The 23,537-nt window shown below is 37.8% G+C and overlaps 1 pseudogene; it reads right to left on the reverse strand.

The window, feature by feature from the left end:
* Positions 1 to 12,907: 12,907 nt before the first annotated feature.
* Positions 12,908 to 13,813, reverse strand: LOC110207334 (olfactory receptor 2D2-like; annotated as a pseudogene).
* Positions 13,814 to 23,537: the final 9,724 nt, after the last annotated feature.

Genomic DNA, 23,537 nt, shown 5'->3' on the forward strand with positions numbered 1-23,537 from the left:
TTCTTTAGGAATTAGCCAACACCTTCTTAATATGGGGATGTAACCTATAGGATTATAGAATCTTAGCATTAGGAGAAACTTCAAGATTACTTAGTCTAGCCTCCCACCCAACAGCTTCCCTGGTGGTGGCCATTGAACACTTCCAATGATAAGTAGTGCACCACTTCATGAGGAAGTAATTCCTTTGCTGGACAGTTGTAATACTGAGCTGAAATCTTTCATTCTCTAATTTATACCCACTAATCTCATTTATTTTGGTTGGAATAATGCGAGTTAATTTCAACTTTTCAAAGATGGTTCTTTCTTACTTGTTCAGTCTTCTAGTGGTACCAATGGACTTGGAGTCAATTATGTCCTGAGTTCCAATCCAGTCATAGACATTTACTAGCAATTTCCTCCCTAGTCTCTCCTGGAACTGCCATGATATTGACTAAGCCACTACTAGAAGCTCCTGTAGTATGTGTGATCCTCTAGTATGTCCTGTAGTATAGGCAAATCCTCTAACTTCTCTGTACCTCAGTTTCCTCATCTGTAAAATGTAGATAATAACAGCATCTACCTCCCAGGGTTGTTATGAGGATAAAATGAGATATTTGTAAAGTACTTTGTAAACCTTAAAAGTACTACATAAATATTAGCTATTCTATTACTACTAGTTCCAGTATTACTGCCATTGCTGCTATATCTTACTCCCCTTCACACGCTCTATGATCGAATGACACTGGCTTTAATCCTGTTCCTTGCACATGGCACTCCATCTCCTGACTTGGTGCCTTTTCACTTGTCTTCAATGGCTTCAACATTCTCTCTGCTTGTTTCACCTTCCTGGCTTCCTTGGCTTCCTTTAAGACTGGGCTCAAATCTGACCTTTTGCAAGACGCCTTCCCCGCCCCAACCTCCCATTTCTAGTCCCTTCTTTTGACGTTAGATTCTATCTACTCTGTATATAATTTGTATGTATATAGTTTGCCTGTTGTCTCTCCTTTTAGATTGTGAACTCCAAGAGGAGTTGAGGATTAATCTGAGGCCTCTTTGATCGCTCTGTATTCCTTTCTCTCTGCTATTATTAAATTTTTAGCAAATGTGGGGTTTCCAAATAAAATCTTCCCTTCCCCCAAATCCTTAAAAAAATCAATCATTTAGATCTATATGCCCTAAACCAGGGGTGAGGAACCTATGTCCTCAAGGATATACGTGAGCCTCTAGGTCCTCAAGTGTGGCTCTTTGAATCCAAACCTCATACAACAAGTCCTTTTATTAAGGGGATATGTTCTGTGAAGTTTGGATTCAAAGGGCCGCACCAAGGACCTAGAAGGCCACATGTGGCCTCAAGTTCCCTAACCCTGCCTAACTTTTAAATTTTGTTTTGTTTATGCAATAGAATAGACAGAAATCAACCAGGAAAGGGAGCTATACTATAGTTCTGGGAAATAAGACCAACTGAGAATGAAATGTAAATTTCTGGATCCAGAAATTCGGGGAGAGGAAGATTTTGTCACTTAGTATGATCACTGAAGCAGTGCTCTTGCCCACCAATGCTCACTGAGTGTGACTTATAGTCCCCTCATCATCTAGGTTGCCCTGTTTCTCAAGTTATCAATGTCTTTTCAAAACTGCACCATCCAGAATGGAATATAATACACAAGATATGGCCTGAATAGGGAAGTATAGAGGGACTATCAACTTCCTCCTTCTGGATATTATGCCTTTCATAATGCAGCCCAGAAGAGCACATTATTTGGCTTCTGGATGACCTTGCTGACTCATCTGGGTTGTAGTCAGTAAAATCAAGCCTTTCCACATATACTGTGGTATAGCCATACCTCTCACATGCTGTACTTAGAAGTTTTTTTTTTTAACCCAAATGTAGAGCTTTGTATTTCTTACAATTAAATACATTTTCATTCATTTCAGATCATAATTCTAGTCCGCTGAAATCTTCACGGATTCTCATTCAATGTGTGGTAGATTTCCTGCCCACTCTTGGTGCCATGTGCAAATTTGATGAGGATAACATCTGTCAGACAGCTAAGTGGCTCAGTAGATAGAATGCTGAGCCTGGAGTTCAAATACATCCTCAAACACTTACTCATGTGTGATCCTGGGCAAGTCACTTAGCCTCTGTTTGCCTTAATTCCCTGAAGAAGGAAATGGCAAACTACTCCAGTATATTTGCCAAGAAAACCCCATGGACTGCATGTCCAATGGGATCATAGAGTCAGACACAACTGAATGACTAAATAATAACAAACATCTATATCTTTATCCAAATCATTAATAATGTTTGACATCATGGAGCAGGGATAGGATTTTGACCACTCAATTTAAGACCTACCTCCAAAATCACATTAACCCATTGGTCTTTGTATCTAGTCATTCAACCAGTTCTGAATTTATCTAGCAGTAAAATTATTTAGTCAGTTTTTCCATCTTATCCAGAAGAATAGTATCACTGACTTTCAGATGTTTTACTGAAATGCAAGTGTACTTTGTCTACAATATATCCCTGATCCACTAGTCTAGTCATCCTTTCCAAAAAGTGAATGAAAATAATTTAATAATACTGTTCTTTATAAAACTATGTTAGCTCTTAGTGATCATTGCAATATTTTACATGAGGACCTTTCTATCTATCACATTCTGTGTCTATTGCTAAAGGTCAAGGCCTTATGGAACTTCTTTTGAAGAGTACATGTATACTTACAGTTTACATCAGATCAGTCTTGGTTTATGGAATCCTCATCTGATTCCTGAAAAAGGAAGCCAATCTCTGAGTGGGAAAACCAACAGGAAAGGAATTTTATGACTCTGAAAGCTGCATCTGTGACAATCCCATTGTTGTTGAGCCTGGATTCCTCTATGACAGGAGTTTTTAATCTGGGGTCTATGAACCCATAAAATATTTTGATAATGATACTTCAATGTAATCAGTTTCTTTTGTAATTCTATGTATTTTACTTTATGCATTTAAAGACATTACTTTGAGAAGGGCTTCATAGGTTTCACCAGACTGCCAAAGGAGTCAATGACCTAAAATATTAGAACTCCTGATTGATGCCCTTTCTGCAAAGATAATGATGCCTCTAGAATAGTCAGTACAGGACAGTTTCATTCATTTTATTACCTTCAATTTAATAAGACTGTATTTTTGAAGCTGTTGACTAAGATATAGCTATATTCTAGGATTTTCCTAAGACTTGATTGCCATAAGAGATGTGAAAGTGTTTTATAATCTCTAAGATTCCATTCAAATGCATTCACAAACCCTCAGATCAAAAATTCCTCATATACACCAAATGCATGGATGCACTGGCTCACAAATGAACTTCTAAGCACAATATGTTTATGAAATAGGAACTGTTTGTATAGAACATGCCACCAATTTAGACAACATTAAATATAATTGGTGATTGTTCCAACTGATTCAGTCTAAGTTCTCTTTGGGTTATCTATGGAGAAAGGGTGAAATGAATTTAATAAGGTGGACAAAATTGGGAGTATCAAGAATACATACAACTGCCTTAAGAAATGACACATTTTATAGATTTTATGATGTTAATTGTTCAAACTAGTGCCACTAATTATAACTACATTTTATACGTTTATTAAAGCACAACCCCAGCACTTCTACTTGGAAAGATTCTATTAGCAGTAGGCGTTAGTTGTGAGAATTTGAAAGTGTCAAATAAATTTCACATTCATCTTGGTAGTGCCCTCAATTAGCTAAATTTAATGAGATTTGACTGTTTTAACTATGTTATAAAAAATCACACTTCCTAAAAAGTAAAAAAGATGTTTCAAAGGTGGGACATACGTAGAAAAATTGCCTGAGTGTTAATATTTTGACCTCTAGTTCTAGTTCAGCCTCGTATTTGCTATCTCCATGCTCTAATTCACTCTATCACCTATCCTCCCGTTTCCTGAGAATAGGTTGATAATATTCAGGTTCCAAAAGGACAAAAAAGGTAGATCTAGGAAAAAGTAAAGTCTCAACTACTCCTGTTTCACTCTTGAGATGTGAGGAAGAGCAGTGGAAGAATACTCATAGAATCAGAGAATCTCACAGTTGCGTAAGATTGTAGACCTTAGCTAATCCCATCTATACTCCAATAGAAATTCTTTTTACAAAATCCCCAAGTTTTTAATACCACCCAATGATGGGGATCTCAGTACCTTAAGAGGCAGCTTGTTCCATTTTTGGATACCTCACATTGTTAGAATGTTTTTATTTATATTGAATATAAATCTGCTTTTCTACAACTTTTACCCTTTGATCTAATCTGGCTGTATGTCAAGTGAAAGAAAGTTTCTTTTCCATTTTATAACACATAAAATATGTGACAAGAGGTATCTTGTCTTCTCTACTGCCTATGAGTCTTCTCTTCTCCAGTTTAGTTATTTCCAGATCATTCAAGTTAACCTTCTTTGGCATGGCTAGTAGTTCTCAACATTATCATCACAATCTTCTTCATATGCTCCGGGAAATTATGTCCTTCCTAAAATATAGTTCCCAAAAGTACAAAATTCTTCCGATGTGCTCCAACCAAAGAATACTACAATGTAACTACAATATAAGACCTGATGTTCTGGACACTCTTTCTAATAACACATTATCTATGGGTTACCATTTGGCATTGCTGAATAATGTAAACTTTGCAGTATTCTAAAACTCCCAGGCTTTTTTTTATATGAGCAGTTATTACTCTATGCCCTCTTGTGCCCCTAATAATTTGAATCTAAATGTGGGATTTTACATTTGTCTTTACTCACTTTCATCTTAAAATTTCTCTTACTGTTTTATTTTTGCCAAGATTTTTGGAACCCAATTATGTCACATGATATGTTATTAATCCCTCTATGTTTCATGTTACTCAAGACTTTGATAATCATGCCATCTATGCCTTCACTCAAGTAATTGATAGGGAGGGTGTAGAATATTTAAGCACCAAGGAGAGTTTCCTGGAGGCCTTCCACCAGAAGAGGGCCCCAATATCAAATCAATGTTGATTTTAATATTTTGTCACCACTGTTTGGTTCCAGTCATTCAACCAGTTCTCAATCCATCTAACTATATTAGTCTACATCTCTCCCCCTCGTCCGTAAAGGTGTCATGAAAAATTTTGCCTAAGTCCTTTTTGAAATTGAAAATGTCTGTGACATTCCTCAGATTTTTTCAGTAGAGTAAAACTGTCACAAATAGTAATGAGATTCTTGGTGAATAGTTCTCAATGCATTATTAATACTTCTTATCGTGTTGTTCACTCAGTGAACACTGCTTATCTTCCTAAGTGCTCTCAAGCCAGCTCTTTAATCATAATTGAGAACAGTTATAAAGGTCAAATAGAATCCTAGAGATGGGGAGCAACTTCAGGATAGGAACCATTCAGAGCAGTCAATTCCCTGAAAGATGATTTCTCTTGCATCTTAGCTTTTCTAAGGAAAGAAGGAGTCAGGAGAAGCCCTCAGAGGGTGCTCTTCAGATTTGCCAGAATAGTATTTAATGTCTTCTACCCAAGCATTAATCAGGTCTCATCCTATTTAGCTTATATGATCAGATGAGGTCAGGCCTATTCAGCATGGTATGGCAATAGAAAGGCTTGTGTTTCTTGACAAAGAAAAAAGCTTATGTGTTCTGAGTGAAAGCTATGAACTCCTTAGCATATGAAAGACCAAAGGAGTGAGACATGGGGATTGAAGAAGAATCAGCATGGTCCTGATTCTTGCCTAATTCATTATTCTAAGAGCTTTCTAATAGATACTGAGCAGACATATAAAGGATTCAACCTTAGGTCCTAGTCTCCCAGGACAGTAAATAGATTTATTTGTGGCTTCTGTAGGTTAGCATGAGATAAATACAGTTACATTATTTTTCCACTGTTCCCTAGATATGTGACATCGGGAAAGAACATGGAGGTTTGGGGGCTCGTGTCTGATCTTAGGGAAGTAGGTTTTAGGGGCCTAGGTGGGACTGTATCTGACTGCCATTCCACCATGCAAACCCAAGGTTGTACCCTAATGTACTATGTGACTACCCAGAGCTGGGAGGCAAAAGGCTTAATGGCGTTACCTCTTCCTCGAGTCCCTGGTCTAGAATTCTACACTGAAGGTTATGCTGTCAATGATCCTTCTTGAGATGATTTCCACACTTGAATGAGATACGTATATTTTCCCTAAGTGAAACTAGAGGACCAGCTCCTTCAGTATACAGATCTCACTTTTCCTTTAGCCAAAAGCTAGGAAATACCAAGGAAATGGTCATTCTTCTCTAGCCAAGTTTCATCACAAAGAGTAAAAGTGTAGATAATCCTCCTATACCCATCTTCCTACTCTACCGCCTATGCAAATATATGTTAGTGTGTAGATTAGATAGATAGATAGATAGATGAATTTTCCCCTAAACAGCATCTGTGTGATATAAGACATAACCCAGAATTCAAACCACACTAATATATGAGGAGATGTGTGGGTAATTAGACGCAGCTGTACGGAAATCATCTGAGTAGATCTACTGTCAAAAGGAGAAAAGCTGGAGCAGCAGAATCCATGGAAAGGGGATCTTTAAACAAAAGCACAAAACTGAACACAAATCCCCCTTTAAATATCCCAAATTAAACTAAACCTCATTCAGTAACCCCTTTTGCCTCTGCTCTCTTTCTTACACCAAAGTCACAAAGCACCTCACAGCCAGAGGAGATTCTCCAAGCAGGGAATATGGAATAGATGCATGAGAAGTAGTTAATAGAAATGGGGAAGATAGAAATAGCAGGTACCTTGTGTGGAGACAAGGAGCTCTTTTCAAACCTTGGTAAAAAGTGGCAGGAACAGGGGTTGGGGAAGAAGAAAAAGAGTGCAAATTGATTTAAATCTACCCTTCCTACCAGCAAATCTCTGATGGTTCAAGGAACTTGCCTTTAAAATAAGACCTAATTCTATGAGGACAGTCCTAGTTAAATGGACTATAGTGTGGAATGGTCCCTGGAGTATCTAATATGCTCTGGAGATTTTTACCACTAATTAGGAAAGATCTAGAGCTGTAGGTTTCTTTTCAGAGTAATTTTCCAAGTGGTAGCATATTCCAGTAGTAGATATTCTAGTAGGGACAATTCAAATCTATATCTATGGCTCCATACTCTGAATCTCTTCCCTTCTCCCTCCCCCATATTTTCTGTGTCCATTTGGGTAGCTGCATGTATGGGTAACTGACCAGGTGAGAGTCCTACATATTTTTTGGCTGTATACAAGAAATGTATTTATCAATTTATGAGATGAACATGTGAAATACAGAGGATAGATTTTAAAATTTCTTTTACTACAAAGAAGAAAGTCTATTGAAAAGTCCATGAATCATATTGATTGATGGAATGTTATGATCTAAATGCTTTGATTTTATTCAGATATTTTGAATCATGAAGTAGAATGAGAGGATCCCAGAGCTGAGGTCTAAGGAGTCACCTAGGCCAACCCAAACTATGAATTTTATCTGCAACATACCTTACTAACTGATCTAGACATTGCTTTATCACCAGACTCTTCGCTTTTCCACAAACTGTCCCCCATGTCCAACTCATGTCCTTCAAGAGACCTTTCCTGGTTACAGTAATCGTCAGTGTCTCCTTTTACCACTGTGAATTTATTTTGTGTGTATCCTGTATGTACTTATCTGTAAACAATTCCCTTGAAGAATGCTCCTGCAGGAAGTCTTTTCTGGTCACCCTTATGGCTTCTGAGATGATGTCAAATTTATCTAGTATACGATTGTGTGGCTATTGTTTCCCCTATTAGACTGTGAGCTCCGTGAGAGCAATGATTACATTTTCCCTTTCTTCGTATTTCCAGAATTTAGTATAGTACCTGGAATGTAGCAGCTGTTTGATAAATATTTGTTGACTTGATCAGAATGAAAGGTCTTTGAGGGCAGGTGACTCTTTCACTTCTATATTTCTATTCCCAACACCTACCTCAGTGTTTTTCATATACAGGGTACTTGCTTATTGCTTGCTTACATGCTTGATTAATTGACAAGTAGTCATCCAATCTCTGCTTGCAGATCTCCACTGATGGTAAGCTAACTACCTCCTAAGGCAGCTCATTCCATTTTTGAACAATTCTAGTTATCATAAAAAGTTTGAAATCTACCCTCTCCCCTGTAACCTCTACACTTTGGTACTACTTTGCCTTCTAGTTTTGAAACTAGCGCAGAGTGACTGGGGCTTTGAACCACCAAGATGGAGATGAGGCATGCCTCTTCTTACCATTTCACAGTCCTCCAAGCTGACAACATTGTGCAAATGCCCCCAGGTTGCCACCTTCAGCCTCTAATGCCTGTGGCACCCCTTCCTCAAGGCATTCCTTTTCCTCACATTTCTATGGGAATATGGGATAGAATCTCTGTAATGCTCCAACTTCACCTATTGACATTTATATAATAATTTAATATTATCAACTATGCTATTACATTATATAATTTGAGTTTTACAACTACCTTGGATGTAGACATTACAGGTATTACTATTCCCTTTTTACAGCCAGGGAAATCGCAACACAAAGAGGATAAATGAAATGTACATGGTCACACAACTAGGAAGTAGCAGAGGTGGGATAGAACCTAAGACTGACCGATCCCAAGGCTAGACTTCTGTCCATTACACTGTGCAGGCTTTGTCCTTCTGTCCCTGACTCCTTCCACACTAATTCCCCATTTTAACCAAGCTAATTATAATATCTGAGACTCAGCCTTTCTGAGAGTCTAGTGACATGCATCCTTCACCTTTCTAGTCACCAGGTTGTAGATAATATGATTCAATATGGCAGTCACTGCTATGTAGAACAGTAAGAGCAGCTTTTTTTTTTCCTAAGGTGAAGTATTGGAGCAGAGCCAAATGTACTCGAGGGTGACACCACAGCAAAAAGAGGGGAAAGACAACAAGAAGAAAGAAGCAGGGAAACAAGGCCTTATGACAATGGGCATCTTTAACATGTTGGAGGGATGCAGCTATATAACCCCAATATCATCATGAAGGAGAAGTGCATGAAAAAAGTCTGATGACTGTGGCTCTTAGTGCCTCTAGCTCAAACACATTATGTCAGTACGGACCAATGTAATGACAAGGGGGCTTTCACAGAATTGGGTTCACCTTGTTTGGAGCACAGGATGAGATGCTAGAAATCAATGTGGTCAATGTAGTGGTCATAAGAAACCCAGACAATCAGCTGGTAGCAGCCACCTATTCCCAGGCTCTGTGGCCCATGATGATAGGTAACACAAAAGGTTATGTATGGCCATGTAGTGGTCATGTGCTTTGGTAGGCAGGAGATGGTCCACATAGACTCCCAAAGCAAGAAAAATATATCTGACTTGCAAAATCATGAAAAGAGATGACTATTTCCTTAACTAAAAAGGTTCCCAGAACCATGAGCAAAATGACCAAGTTGAATCTCTAAGCAGAACAGGTTCTTGAGGCAAAAGTACATGGGGTTGTACAGGTGGAGTCGGCTGTATTGTTGGTATACTGAGGACATTGCCTACAACAAGAACAAAACAAACAGTCAGATACAGTAGTAATAGAAGAATGTATCACTCACAATGCAGGCCAGAGAAGCTCACAGAGACAAATTCTCTCACTGTAGTCCAATTCCCACCAAATCTCAGCCAAAACTAGTGCACTGTACAGCCCCATTACAGGGAAAGGATTCTTCTCAGTGGGGCAGAGAAAAATATAAGCCATAAGCATAAAGGTGAGAAGAAATTCCAGAAATTCATCCTTTTCCTGACCACAGGAGGGAGAGCACGACTGTTAATATTACTTTGATGAGCTGGTAGTGGCCAATGTCTTTTTTCAGTGAGATGAAGGACCACCAGATCTTACTATCTTCCCTTTATCTGTAGCCTCCAGACATCCACACATTACTACCTGACCTGCTGAGGGTAAGGAACACTGACTTGCCATCCACCCCACAATTAAACTCTCTTATTATAGTATGAGCTCCTTGAGAGCAGGGACTCTATTGTTTTTCTATTTGTAGCCTCAGTACCTAGCACAGGGCTTAGCACATATTAAGCCCCTAATAAGTACTTATTTATTCATTCATTCCATTGGCTCTCTTGAGATTCTTGACCTTATATTCCTTCAGATGAATTTTACTATCCTATTTTTAATTTTATAAAGTAATCTTTTGGTAGTTTTATTGCTGTGACACAGAATCAAGTAATTAATCTGTGTAATATTTTTGTTATATTAGCATGGCCCAACCATGAGCAGTTAATTCCTCTCTAATTAAAACTTTACATAGAGTGTTTTGTAATTTTATTCATATGATTACTACATGAGTTTTGGTAGGTAGACTATAATCTATTTTTTACATTAATTTCTTTTAGCTAAGTATAACTGATAGAATTTTAATACTGACTTTATCTAGAGTATCTCATTGGAGTTGGAGAAGATTCTCTGAACTTATTTTGAAAAATATTTTGATGACTGCATTGCAATTGTATCCATCTCCTCTGTAATCATATGTATTTTGTTTTATGCATTTAAAAGCATTCTTTCAAGATGGCTTTATAGGCTTCAGCAAATTGCCAAGGGACCCATGGCACAAAAAGGGTAAAAACCTCTACTAGATTAAAATCACAAAGTAGCCTTATGAGAAAGGCACTACAGGCATTATCATTCTCATTTTAATGACGAGGATCCAAAGGCAAAGAAAGCTTAAAACATGTAGCTACGATCACTTAGCTAGTAAATGACATCAGTGGGATTTAAACCCTACCTTTCCTTTCTCCTAAGACAGGTCTTTATTCACTACGGGTTGTTGCTGAGTCGTTTCAGCTGAGTCCAACTCTTTGTGGCCCCATTTGGAGTTTTCTTGGCAAAGACACTGGAGTGGTTTGCCATTTCCTTCTCTAGCTCATTTGATAGATGAGGAACTGAGGCAAACAAGGTTAAGTGGCTTGCTCAGGGTCACACAGCTCATAAGTGTCCGAGTTTGGATTTGAATACATGAAGATGAATCTTTCTGATTCCAGGCTCTATCCACTGTGCCACCTCACCCCCTTATTTACTACATATAGTTTGTCTTTTTGCTTCTGTGCCCAAACCTTCCCTGCTTCCCTTTCCGAACAAATTTATTGTAGTATCTGGAGGCTGACAGTCTTTCATAGGGTCTAATGGCGTGCATCTCCTTCTTCTTTCTGTTCTCAGGCTGTAGTTAATGGGGCTCAACATGGGAGTAAACATTGTATAGAACAAAGATAGCGACTCATTTTTTCCAGCCTTGTTACGCCTGACTGTCCTTCTCACACTCTACAATCTAGTTGAACTGGCTTTCTTTCTGTTCCTCACATACAGCGCTCCATCTTCTTACCTTCATGCCTTCATGTCACCATGCCTGCAATCCACCTCTTAGACTTGTTCTTTGTCTTCAAGACATAGCTCAAAGACTATATTATATACAAGCTTTTTTAAAGACCCACTTCCAACCTCTAGTGCCCTTCCTCCATAACTACCTTGTATTTAATTACTTTCTGTAAGGTTTGGTGCCTTTAAGGTGCTTCCCCTTCATGTGGAACACATTATAGCGTAGCTAAGTCTACTCAGAGTTCTAAGAGAAATAATTATTCTTACCCTGATTCAGATAGTTCTTACTTTTCTTTAAACATATAACATTCATTTTTAAAATTTTCACTTCCAAATTCTCTCCCTCCCTAAGATGTTTTAGGCTGGGAAAATGTCACCCTCTGACCTTTTATTGGTGCTGCCACTACAAAACTTGATTTGAGGCATTATTTTGAAGCTTTTAGAGGGGAATGTTGGGAGAGTTCAGCTGGGTCACTGCCTCTAATCCATCACCTTGGCTCTGCCTATTTCTTACATTTTTAATGTAACAGGTTTGCAGAAGTATCATATAAAGATTTTTATTTCCAATAAATATAAGGAGGTTGAGAACAGAGGGAAGCAAAATAAATTATTTTAATTGAAAATGTTAAAATAAATTGTAAAATTCAGAGAAGCATAAGAGGTCATAAATCAGGTGGATTAAAGCAAGGAGAAGGGAAAATACAATATACACAGTAACATCAATGCCATAGACGGAAAGATAAAAAAATGCAGTGGTGTAATTATAATTCTGTAGTTATGCCTCAGAAAAAAAGCATAGAACAAACAATTTCCTTTCTTCTTTAAAGAAGTAGACTATCAGTGTGGAATACTACATGGAATACTAGACATCATTGCTGTTTTTTAATTAATTTTGCTTCATTGCTTTTTTTCCTTTTTCTTTCAAAATCTTGGTTATAAGGAATAGTCCATGGAATAGAGAAAAGTAGAATAACATATTCAGAAATTAGGTAGGTTCAAAAACATAATCAAATGGTAAAATAAGAAAAAGTAATGTGTCCATTATAATATAATAGTGTATAAAGGCATGATTACCTTATGCATTTTAGACACTGTATTTCTACTCAAGGTAATCTAAAAGCAGGCCAGCTTTTTTGTGGATTTCCTCCCTAACTTCCCAAAGGACTGATCCTTTCTTTTTGTTCCCAAGCATCATTATACTATCCCTGGTTCTGTTTCCCAAAGTCTAAAGTAGATTTTTCTGTTGTAATAATTCCATTTTAATAAGAATCTGTTCTAAAATTCTACACATTAGAAAAGTTCTAATCTAGTTCTTTAGGATGATAGACACATCATATCATGCCTCTCACTATACCTGACACATATCACAGGTATACAACACATAAATATTCTAGGTATCACTACAGAGCGATATAAACATGTATTCACATACGTTAGTCATAATTCAAAGGCTATTTTTTCATGGAGTAGGAAGGGATATAGTAGCCCTTGGAGTGGAGACAATGCTATATTTAATGACAGTGAGACAGTCAGGATCTGAAGAATTTCCTTCTTTAGACTACATTCTTGAGTGCCCTCTTCACATCCTTGTTCCTCAGGCTGCAGATGAGGGGATTAAGCATGTGGTTTATCACAGAATAGAACACAGACACAAGTTTCCCCTGCTTCTTAGAGGATTTAGGTGTCATATAGGAAATTGTGTCTGACTCATAAAAAATGACAACTACAGTAAGATGAGAGCCATAGGTGGAGAATACTTGAGTCTCCCTGAGATTGTCTTCATCCTGCAACAGTCACTATAATGGAGCCAGGATCCAGGACCAGAGACACAGCTACAAGAAGAATCACCACTCCCATGAGGAAAATGGCCATCTGTGAGCTACGGGTGTCTGCAGATGCCAAACCCAAGAGGGCTGGGAGCTCACAAAAGAAATGAGCGATTCTATTATCCCATTGGTAGAGAGGTCGTTATGTGAATGTAGTGTCAACCAACATCATTAGAATACCACTGGCCCAGCAACCCAAGGTCAAGTGGCCACACAGTCTCCACGTCACTATGGGAGGATAGTGCATGGGATCACAGATTGCCAATTACTGGTCATAAAGCATCACAGCTAACAGTGCACGCTCATTACATCCTAAAAAGAGAGAGAAAATAAGCTGAGCTGAACAATCTAAGAAGGAAATTATCTTCCTCCTGGACAACATGCGGGCAAGAGCTTGGGGAACAATACAAGTAGAAAAGCACAGGTCAGCCAAAGACAAGCTGCAAAGAAAAAGTACATGGATGTATGGAGTTGTGACTCAATCAGACCCGGGGAGATAAGGAGCAGGTTTCCAAGTGAAGTAACTGAGTAGACTATCAGAAAGAATATGAAGAGTAGGAGCTGGGTTTGAAGGTCATCAGAAAGTCCCAGAAAGAAGAATTCTGTCCCCCAGGTCTTGTTGGTTTCCCTCATCTTGTTTTTTGGTTCTTTAAAAGAATAGCGAGATATTGGGTACAAGACTGTAACCTATAGAGTCATAGAATCCTAGTATTAGAAGGGATCTTCAAAGTCCTATCTCCTACCCAACTATTAAAAGCCATACTTATAAGTGGTCATTGAACACATTCAATAATCAGTATACTATCACACCAGCAAGCCATTGTACCAATGGGCAGTTCTAAGTGTTAGAAAATGCTTCCTTATATTTAACAGAAATCTTCCTCAGTCTGACCACCCATGCTACTTTACCCTCTATATATGCTGTCTTGGTAATCTCATCATCACCAATGACTAACTATTATCTATGAAGATGAGTCCTACATCTATATATTTAACCCCAGTCTCTTATTGCCCTTTGTCATTTCTAAGATGCTATGCAAATTCTTCAAAACCCTTTGCATGTTATACAAATGAAATCAAACAATCAATAAACATTTGTTAAGCACCTACTATGTACTAGGCACTGTGCTAAGTAATGAATACAGATACATACAGATATAGACAGATTGCCTAGAGTTCCAAACAGGAAGCTCACAAATTCCTTTTACATACAAATGCCTGGTTACCCTCAGTCTTCTCTGCTTCCCACCTATCCTAATACACTCCTAGCCCTTCAAACTGTCACGATGCAATTACCTCATGGCCAGTGTGAAGAGCTATTTGACCCTATTCTCTTCCCTATCACTTCCCTTCTAACTACAAAGGAAGATCATGCACACTCAAGGCTCCCCAATTTTCCTCTGACATTCACTATTACACAACAATAAATTTCAATAAAGAATAGTATCTTTCTCTTACAAACATACACTTCTTCTGGGATTTCCTCCTTCCTTTCTTGCTGAACTATTACTCAGTTGTCTCAGAAAATCCATCTCTTTGTGTATCTGCCTGTTTCCCCCCATCTCCCTTTTTCTGCTTATCTTTGTCTTCATCTATCCTTGTTTCTCTATCTCCTTTGTCTATCCTCTTCTCTCTGTCTCATGAAAATCGCTTTTATTTGTGAGACCAAAATTAGGACTAATGAGCTTATGAATAATACAGGTGGGTCATTTATGTCAAGGAAAAGGGAAATGATTATATTTTGACATAAAATCAGAGAAATCAGTGCCATCAACATTCAAAGGTCTTGAGACTGCCCGGAAAAATATCCTCAGACTCTCCCCAAGCATCTCTATCTACCTCCCTATCACCTTCTAATTAATTGTTATTCCTCATTCACCAAATTGGACTCAAAGAAGCGATATAAGAAGGCATATATCTTTCTGCTTTTTTCCAACATTGGAGACTGTAAGTGTGGAACACTGAATATAAGCTCAGACTTTCTGGTTTATATTGGTTAGTTTTGTTGGACTATTGTTCTCTCTTCTTTTTTATTCTTCATTTTAATGGATAGTTCTCTGGGCAGAGGAAGGAAATGGTGGAATGCAATGGGAAATGAAAGTGATATAAAAACAAAAGCTCTCAATAACAATTAAAAATAAATTGGTGACATAAGTTAAAAAAAGAAAGCAATAAATTGCTTTACTTCACAAATATTCTACTGTTCAGATTCACTTAGGTGAAAGTACCCCCCAATTAATTCAACTAAATGAGATCTAATTGTCCTGACTAACCACATTATGAAAAGTAATTCTTCTTGGTGGGTAAATAGAATGGAGAAAGGATAGGGCAGTGTAGGAAAAGTTCCTGAAAATTAGAAATCCTGGGTTCTGGTTCTGGGTCTGCCTTGGATTTGCCCCCTACATGAAATAATTCTCACCACTCCCTTTCCTACTTCTTCCTACTACTAATCTAAACTTAACTTGATCAGAATCAAGGCTCTATAAAATCAGAAAGGTAGATCCAGGAGAAGATAAATCTCTAACTTGCCTTATCTCTCTGATATGGTGTGAGGAAAAAGAACAGAACAAATTCATAGAACCATAGGTTCTCACAGCTTGATGATATTTTATAACATCTAGTCCAATCTGTATCTGGATAGAAATGTTCTTTACAGAATCTCCAATGAGTTATTAAATTCATGCAGTTATGGAGAACTCACTATCTCATGAAACAATTCAACTCTGGGATACTGTAAAAAATCATTACCAATATTGAACAAAAGTTTGCTTTTCTGTAATTTTTGTCTGTTGATCCTAGTTCTGCTCTCTAAGATTGAGTTTAAAAAAGGCATAATTTCTCTTCCACATGAAAGCCCTTCAAATACTTGATAGAAGCTATCATTTCCTTTCTATTCCCACAAGTCTCTTCTCCAGTCCAAATATTCTCAGATCTGCCAAAATGTCCTCTTATAGCATTGGTATAAGCCCATATTCCATCATGGTTAATTACCTCTGAATATATTCCACCTTGTCAATATACCTCCTAAATGTAGTCCCCTCACGTTGTACACAGTACTTCAGATACAGTCTACCCAAGAAATAGTAAAGTGAGGGAATATGCTGTCCTACTATGGACTTGTGCTTGTTTTCCATATCACATTGTTGAGTAATACTGAGGTTTCAATCCAGTAAAACCCAAAGGTTTTTTTTTCATAATAATTTTTCAACTCATATCTACTTCTGCCTCCAATTGTTTGAACCCAAACATTAGACTTTAGATTTGTCCATATTAAAGTTCATATGAAATTCATTTGTGGGGATCAACTGCCATAGGAAGGAAACTGGGATAGCAACTTGATAGATATGGAATCTTGCAAAGAAGAACAAAGTTGAAGATGCTAAATCCCATGATCAAACTCTCCCTCTTTCAGCAAACCCTTTTTCTTTTGCTCTCCTCTTTCCTAAATCTGGTTTTCTCACCTGGGAAGCATTTCAAATGTAGTGAGGAGAATTCAGATGAGAAACATAGTACAAATGAATGAGAAATAGCCAATGGAAAGTTGGTTGACATAGAAAGAGCAGGGATCTTGTAGAGAAAGTAAAATGCTTAGTTCAGTCTTGCAAAAGGACTGCTAATATAACAAGAAGAGTTGGGGGAAAGAAGAAGTGTGGGAAAGTAATTCAAATTATCCCTTCCCACCAGCAGGTCTCCTTGGTTCTTCAAAATACTTGCCTTTCTAATAAGGCCTGATTCTTTGAAGATGGTCTTGATATAATGGGCTGTGCTGTAAGACAGTCTCTAGAGCACTTAACGTGCTCTAGAGAGGGTTCCTCCTCATTAGGGTAGACCTGGTGCTTTATGCTTTTTTCAGGGTGATTCACAAATGACATCAAGGGAGACGTTTTTGTGCAACTGTTTCAACTCTATATCTTCATCTCTAAACTCTCAATCTCCTCTCTTTTCCCTTCCTTGTAGTCTCTGTGGACACATGGTTAGGTATATACAAAGGCAAGTAGGTGACTAGGTATGCAGCCTCATATATTTTTTGACATGGATTTATCACTTTGAAAAGAACCTGTGAAATCCAGATTTCAGAGTTGCAGGTTGTTTTACTAAGAAAAAAAGTCAGTTGAAAGGTTCCCAAATCATATCAACTAATGGAATTTTATTACCTTGATGCTGTGGTAATATTCAGACATTTAAAAAAATGAATTAGAATCAGCAGATCCCAGTACTGAGGCTATTCTAACCCAAAGTATGCATCCTGTACTATTCAGTATTTTAATGAATGGCTTGGAAGTCTACAACATTCTTGACAAGTAATCATCTAGCTTCTGCTCAAAGACTTCCAATACTAGGGAACTTAAACCTGATGAGGAAGCTCATTCCAATTTTCCAACAGTTGTTAATTTCCAAGAAGATATTTTCCTTAGACAATTGTAATTTACCTCACTATAGCTTCCAACCATTGGTTCTAATTCTGCCTTTTGATTAATGAATCTATTATAGGGTGAGCAGGGCTTCATTCCAGGCACCCATAGGAAAGACATGTGCTTTATCGGTAACCATTGTGTCCATAATTCATTTCATAATCCTCTTTTAGCCCGACTTCTGGCCCCACGGTCTCATCCCATGATCTTCTTCTCCCAGGACCAGTCTTGTTTCCCAATTCTAACAGAAGCTTAGGTCTGGCTCTCTGAGGAATGCACCATCCACATTTCTGTAGTAATTCCACCTGCGGTCAGTCTATTTGCTGTGGTGTCCCCTTTCTAACTGAAGTTGCCACAAGCACAGATGTAGTGAGTTACAGTCTACACAGTTCTATTCTCTCTTCCATATGACAACCATTCAAATATCTGAAAATGTCCCTGGGGATCTATCTAGGTGGTGCAGTAGATAGAGTGCTGAGCCTAGATTCAGGAAAATCTCTCTTCTTGAGTTTAAATCTGTCCTCAGAAACTTACTAGCTGGGCAAGTCACTTAATCCTGTTTGCCTTCAATTTCCTCATCTGTAAAATGATCTGGAGAAGGAAATGGCAAACCACTCCAGTATCTCTGCCAAGAAAACCTCAAATGGGGTCACAAAGAGTCTAACACAACTGAAACAAACAAACAACAATAACAACATTCATGCCAACTAATTCTTTCCAAACTAAAGATGTTCGATCTTTCAAATAGCCCTCATATCACATGAGGGTTTTCTCACCATCCTATCAATCTTTCTCTGAATACTCTGTACTTTGTCAATGTCTTTCCTAAAAGTGAGGCCCAGAATTGGACATAAATTTACTTGACTTGGTCTGCCCAAGGACCAGCTATTCTATCATCTTCCTCACTCTGGGCACTATACCTCTGTTAATGCAGCCTTGACAAGATTCATCTCACAGGAGAGGATGCATAACTATTTCTATCCCTAGCTTCACCTTTGTCACAGAAAGCAAAATTAAAAATTTACTATCATATAGTATTGGGATCCCATGTGACAAAATCTAGATAAATCTAGCACTGCTGAACAGGGTTACAATGAGGTGTACCATACAGGCCCTCACTTATTCAGAAAAGACAATAAAACAGAAGTCAGACAACCAACCATTACATGGCCAGTAAAAATAGATCTTTTCAGATAAGGCCTGAGTCTTTATGCTGTATTCCAGGGAACTAACAGAGCACATCTGTATCCAATCACTTATTAAACCTGTTCCCAGAGATCAGGTTAGATTTCTCCACCTTGCCCTACTACTGAATTTCTACCCACAAATTATCCAAAAACCATCACTTTTTCACAGGCTAGTTTTCAAATGAAATGTTCTTCTCTCACTGTGTACCTTTCACTCATCTAGGTACAAAATTATTTCTTCAACATTGTGTGATCTTCCATCCTGCATCTCTTTCCTGGTTTTTTGTTAGTTTGACAACATCCACGGATACCTTTTAGCAGATGAAAAAGCATCAGCAAGACAATAACAGCCTTTATTTTAAAAAGATCAAGTCAAACAATCTGATTCATGCAGTCTTGGAAAAGAACATAATTAACTACTCTGCCATTTGGGTTACAATTACAGTTATGAATGCAGCAGTCATCCAGTGGTTGGTGATCACACTACCAGATAGGCTACTGAACTACAGTTGCTGTATTTCCATGCACATTGCTCATGCCCTCATGTGTGGCTTCAGTGAAGAAATGATCCTCCCTCCCTCTAGGACACATGAGGGAAAGTCAAACCCCCAACTCATTGGTTATGGTCCCAGAAAAGACCAGAGGCACAGTGAGTTGCCAGACTTCATTGCTCTTTAATAATGATAATGATCACAACTGATATTTATATAGGCTTTTAAGTTTTCCTAATGCTTTATAGACTTCATTACATGTGAGCCTGACAGCAACTTTATGATGTAGGTAGTACAGATATTAATATCACCATGCTATGGATGAGAAACCTTGTGCACAAAAAAGTTTAGTGACTTGTCAGTGCTCACACCTAGCTAGGAAATGTCAAAAATGAGATTTCAATCCATTAATCATTCAGCACTTATTAAGCATCTGCTATGTGCCCAATACTGAGCAAAGTTTGGGAATACAACTGCAAAGAATAAAATAATTCCTGTGTTCAAAGAGTCCATATAATTGGAAAGACAACAAGTATATATAAAAGCACGTGAATAATAAATATAAAGAGAATAAACATAAATTAATACAAAATAGTTAAATGCAAAGTAGTTTGTGATAGAGGACACTAGCAATTTGCAAGAATCAAAAGAGACTTCATGTAGAGAGTGGTAGTTAAACTGTATTTGAAGGAAGAGAGATTCTGTAAAGGAGAGATAAAGAGAGAGTACATTCCAAGCTTAGGGATGGCCAGTGCAAAGGTATGGAGAAATGAGTACCATGCCACATGAAAGTAACAGAAAAAAAAAAGGCTCATTTAACTGGACCAGGAAATTTAGAAAGGGGAGTAATGTACAGTGAAGTTGGAAAGATGGTTTGAGGCCTGGTTGTATTGGAATTTAAAAGCTAAACAGATTGGGAAGCTGAAAATACAAGTTGTCTCTGCTTTGGTCACAGCTAACCTTGAAAATCAGGAGGCAGCATCCAGCTGGATACAGGCTCTGTTCTCCATGATGACTAGATACTGTGAATGATCACACATGGCTACACAGTGCTCATATGCCATGGTGTGGCACCTAGCAGTCCCAAAGAAAAAATCCCTCTGATTTGCACAATGAAAAAGAGATGATTGCATCTTTAGTCATCAAGATGATTAGCGTTATGGGCATAACAACCAGGCTGAAGCTGCTAGGGAGGACACATTCTTTTTTTAAAATATTTTATTTTTTCCAATTACATGCAAAGACAATTTTTAACGTTGATTTAAAAATATTTTTTAATCCCAAATTGTCTCTCTCCCTCCCTCACGTGCCCCCTCCCTAACATGGTAAACAATTTGATATAGGTTATATATGTACAAGCACATAAAACATTTCTATATAAGTTACGTTGTGAAAGAAGAAAAAGACCAAAAGAAAAAAATACATGAAAAAAAGAAAGTGAGAATAGTATGCTTCAATCTGCATTCAGACTCCATCAAATTTTTTTCACTAGTTAGTATTTTCCATCAAGAGTTTTTTGGAATTGTCTTGGATCATTATATTGTTGAGAAGAGTTAAGTCAATCATAGTTGACCTTCTCACAGTGTTGCTGTTACTACTTACAGTCTTCTCCTGGTTCTGCTCACTTCACTTTGCATCAATTCATGTAAGTCTTTCCAGGTTTTTCTGAAATCATCCTGCTTATCATTTCTTATAGCACAATAACATTCCATTACAATTATATACCACAACTTGTTCAGCCATTCCCTAATTGGTGGACATCCTCTAAATTCCCAATTCTTTACCACCCCAGAAAAATAGCCACTATAATTATTTTTGTACATGTACATTCTTTTCTTTTTAAAAAAAACTCATTGGGATGCAGATCCAGTAGTGATATTGCTGGATCAAAGAATATGTACAATTTGATTGTCTTTTGTGCATAGTTCCAAATTGTTCTCCAGAATGGTTAGATTAGTTCACAACTCCACCAAGAGTGCATTAGCGTCCTAATTTTCTCACATCCTCTCCAACATTTATCATTTTAGAAGGACACATTATTGAGGGAAAAGTACATGAGGTTATGTAAGGCAGAGTTAGCTGTGGCCCCCAGGATGGTAAGGAAGTTACCACAAATGTTATAAAATAAGTGGTAAGATACAGCAGAAATAGAAGAATCTGTGGCTTGCAGGGCAGGCCAGAGAAGGTTACAAGGACAAACATACTCGCTATAGTCCAGTTCCCCCAAATCATTCTCTTGGCCAAAGGCAGTTCGGTGTTCAGTTCCCAAAAGGCGAAAAGACTCTTCTCAGTCCCAATAGGATGGAGAAGTTACCAGCCACTGTCTCAATCTCTATTATCTCCTCCATAAAGAAGACTTCATGTGAGCTTCCACTCCTCTACTGTCACCCTCACTCCTTCTCAAGTGTCTAAAGATACAAACATCTTCATACCTTGAAAGAAAAACATCTTTCAATGGGAAGAATATAAACTGAATGCGAGACCTGTAAATTCTTTATGACCTAAATTTTGTCTCCACAGAAGATTAATGGGAAAAGTTGCAACTTTGTTCTCTCTCCCTCCCTCTCCCTCTGTCTATCAGCAGTGTGGAGAGATGAGGCAGCCCAGATGCAGGAAGAGGCTTCTGTGAAAGCTGTTGAGATCAAGCAGAGATTCTTTTCTGCAAAACAAAAGTTAGGAAGCATACAAATCAGAAAGCTTATTCATCAATCAGCAACAACATGTACTGAACACTCCCTATATTCAGAGCCTCAGACTAAATGCTGTGAAGGGTACAGAGGAAGCAAAGGGCAGATTTCTTCTACCACAGAACTCTTTAATGGATGGAGAGATAGTTTCTTCCCTCAAGAAGTGCAGTCTAAGGGTCAGGCACACAAAAAAATAGGTGAATGATCCTTCATTGTGTCCTCATGCAAGATGTACCATTGGACTCTGGAGGGAAACTGAGATACAGACAGAAGAATAGTTATTACTCACATCAAATAAATTTACATTAGTCCCAAGACCATGAAGAAAATTCATTTGTTCTGAGCAGCAATCCTTCTTCATTTAATCAGCCAATCAATAAGAATTTATTAAGTACCAATTGTGTTCAAGGCAATTTTCTTGATGCTACACATACAAAGGAAAAAAATGAATCAATCCTTGTTCTCACTATTTCCAAGAGTTTACATACTATCATAAGAAATATATATAAATATACATATATAAAGCACATATACCCAAATACTCAAATGGATCTGTGATTTCATCAATACCCATCCTGTGTGCCTCTAGCTATGTCCTTCCAAAAGTTTGCTGCAAATATGGTGCCACATCTGCAACATACTGGGAGCCTTTTTCCTACTCTCATAACATTGCAAGAGTTTCAGAGGAGCACTCTGGCCATCTACCTCTCATCTCTGACTTTTTCCATGTGGCCAACCTATCTTCTTTTTCTATCCCACAATTCCTCATTGACATCCTTTACTCCTGTTCCTCAAAGGTTCTCATTGGCTATGTGTTGCAGCCATTCTATTACTCTTTCTGTGATGATCATCTGATATTCTAGTCTTCACTGCCATATAGCAATAATGGGAGAATGTTTGGATTGGAAAGATGGGTCTTTGCTATCATGGAAGCTTTGGAGTCAACAAAAGCACTTTATGATGTCCCAAAAGCAAGTCAGCACACTCTCCTTTTTAGTTCTGAAACCAGATCACTGTCCATGTATACCATCTGTACTGTGTGCCCCAGATACAGATTCTATTGAATCAGCTCTATAAAGGGTTAATTCAGATGAATGTTGACATCTGGGCAATAGACATTATTTATTCATTTGTTCTCTTTTTTGTAGATGGACAGGTCAGATTCCCTTAAGAGATTACAGATCTTTTCAAGGTGTCTAAGCAGTGTATCTGGATTTGATAAAGTCAAAACAATATCATCTACAACCAGGAACATCTGAAAGGCCTTATGATCCACAGAGATCCCTCCTTGATATGGACCTATGATACATGTCTTCAACTGCACTTTATTTTCCTCCAACTCATGAATAACTTCAACATTAGTAATAAGTCTTTTCCCATGTGTTAAAATATAGTCAGTTTTATTCTTTCTGGTATTACTTAGTGTGTGCCATGTTCATTAATTGTCAATTCTTTTTTAAAGAAAGTGTTCATGATATAGAGGCATGAGTCCATAGTATAATCTACAAGCTTTTGGCCTTTCATATCTACACCCTGAAGTATACGTTCCCATACATTTTCCCCTAGCCTCACCTTTTCCA

This window comes from Phascolarctos cinereus, unplaced genomic scaffold (genome assembly GCF_003287225.1).
Source record: "Phascolarctos cinereus isolate Bilbo 61053 unplaced genomic scaffold, phaCin_HiC Scaffold_2;HRSCAF=192, whole genome shotgun sequence".
NCBI classification, from domain to species: domain Eukaryota; kingdom Metazoa; phylum Chordata; class Mammalia; order Diprotodontia; family Phascolarctidae; genus Phascolarctos; species Phascolarctos cinereus.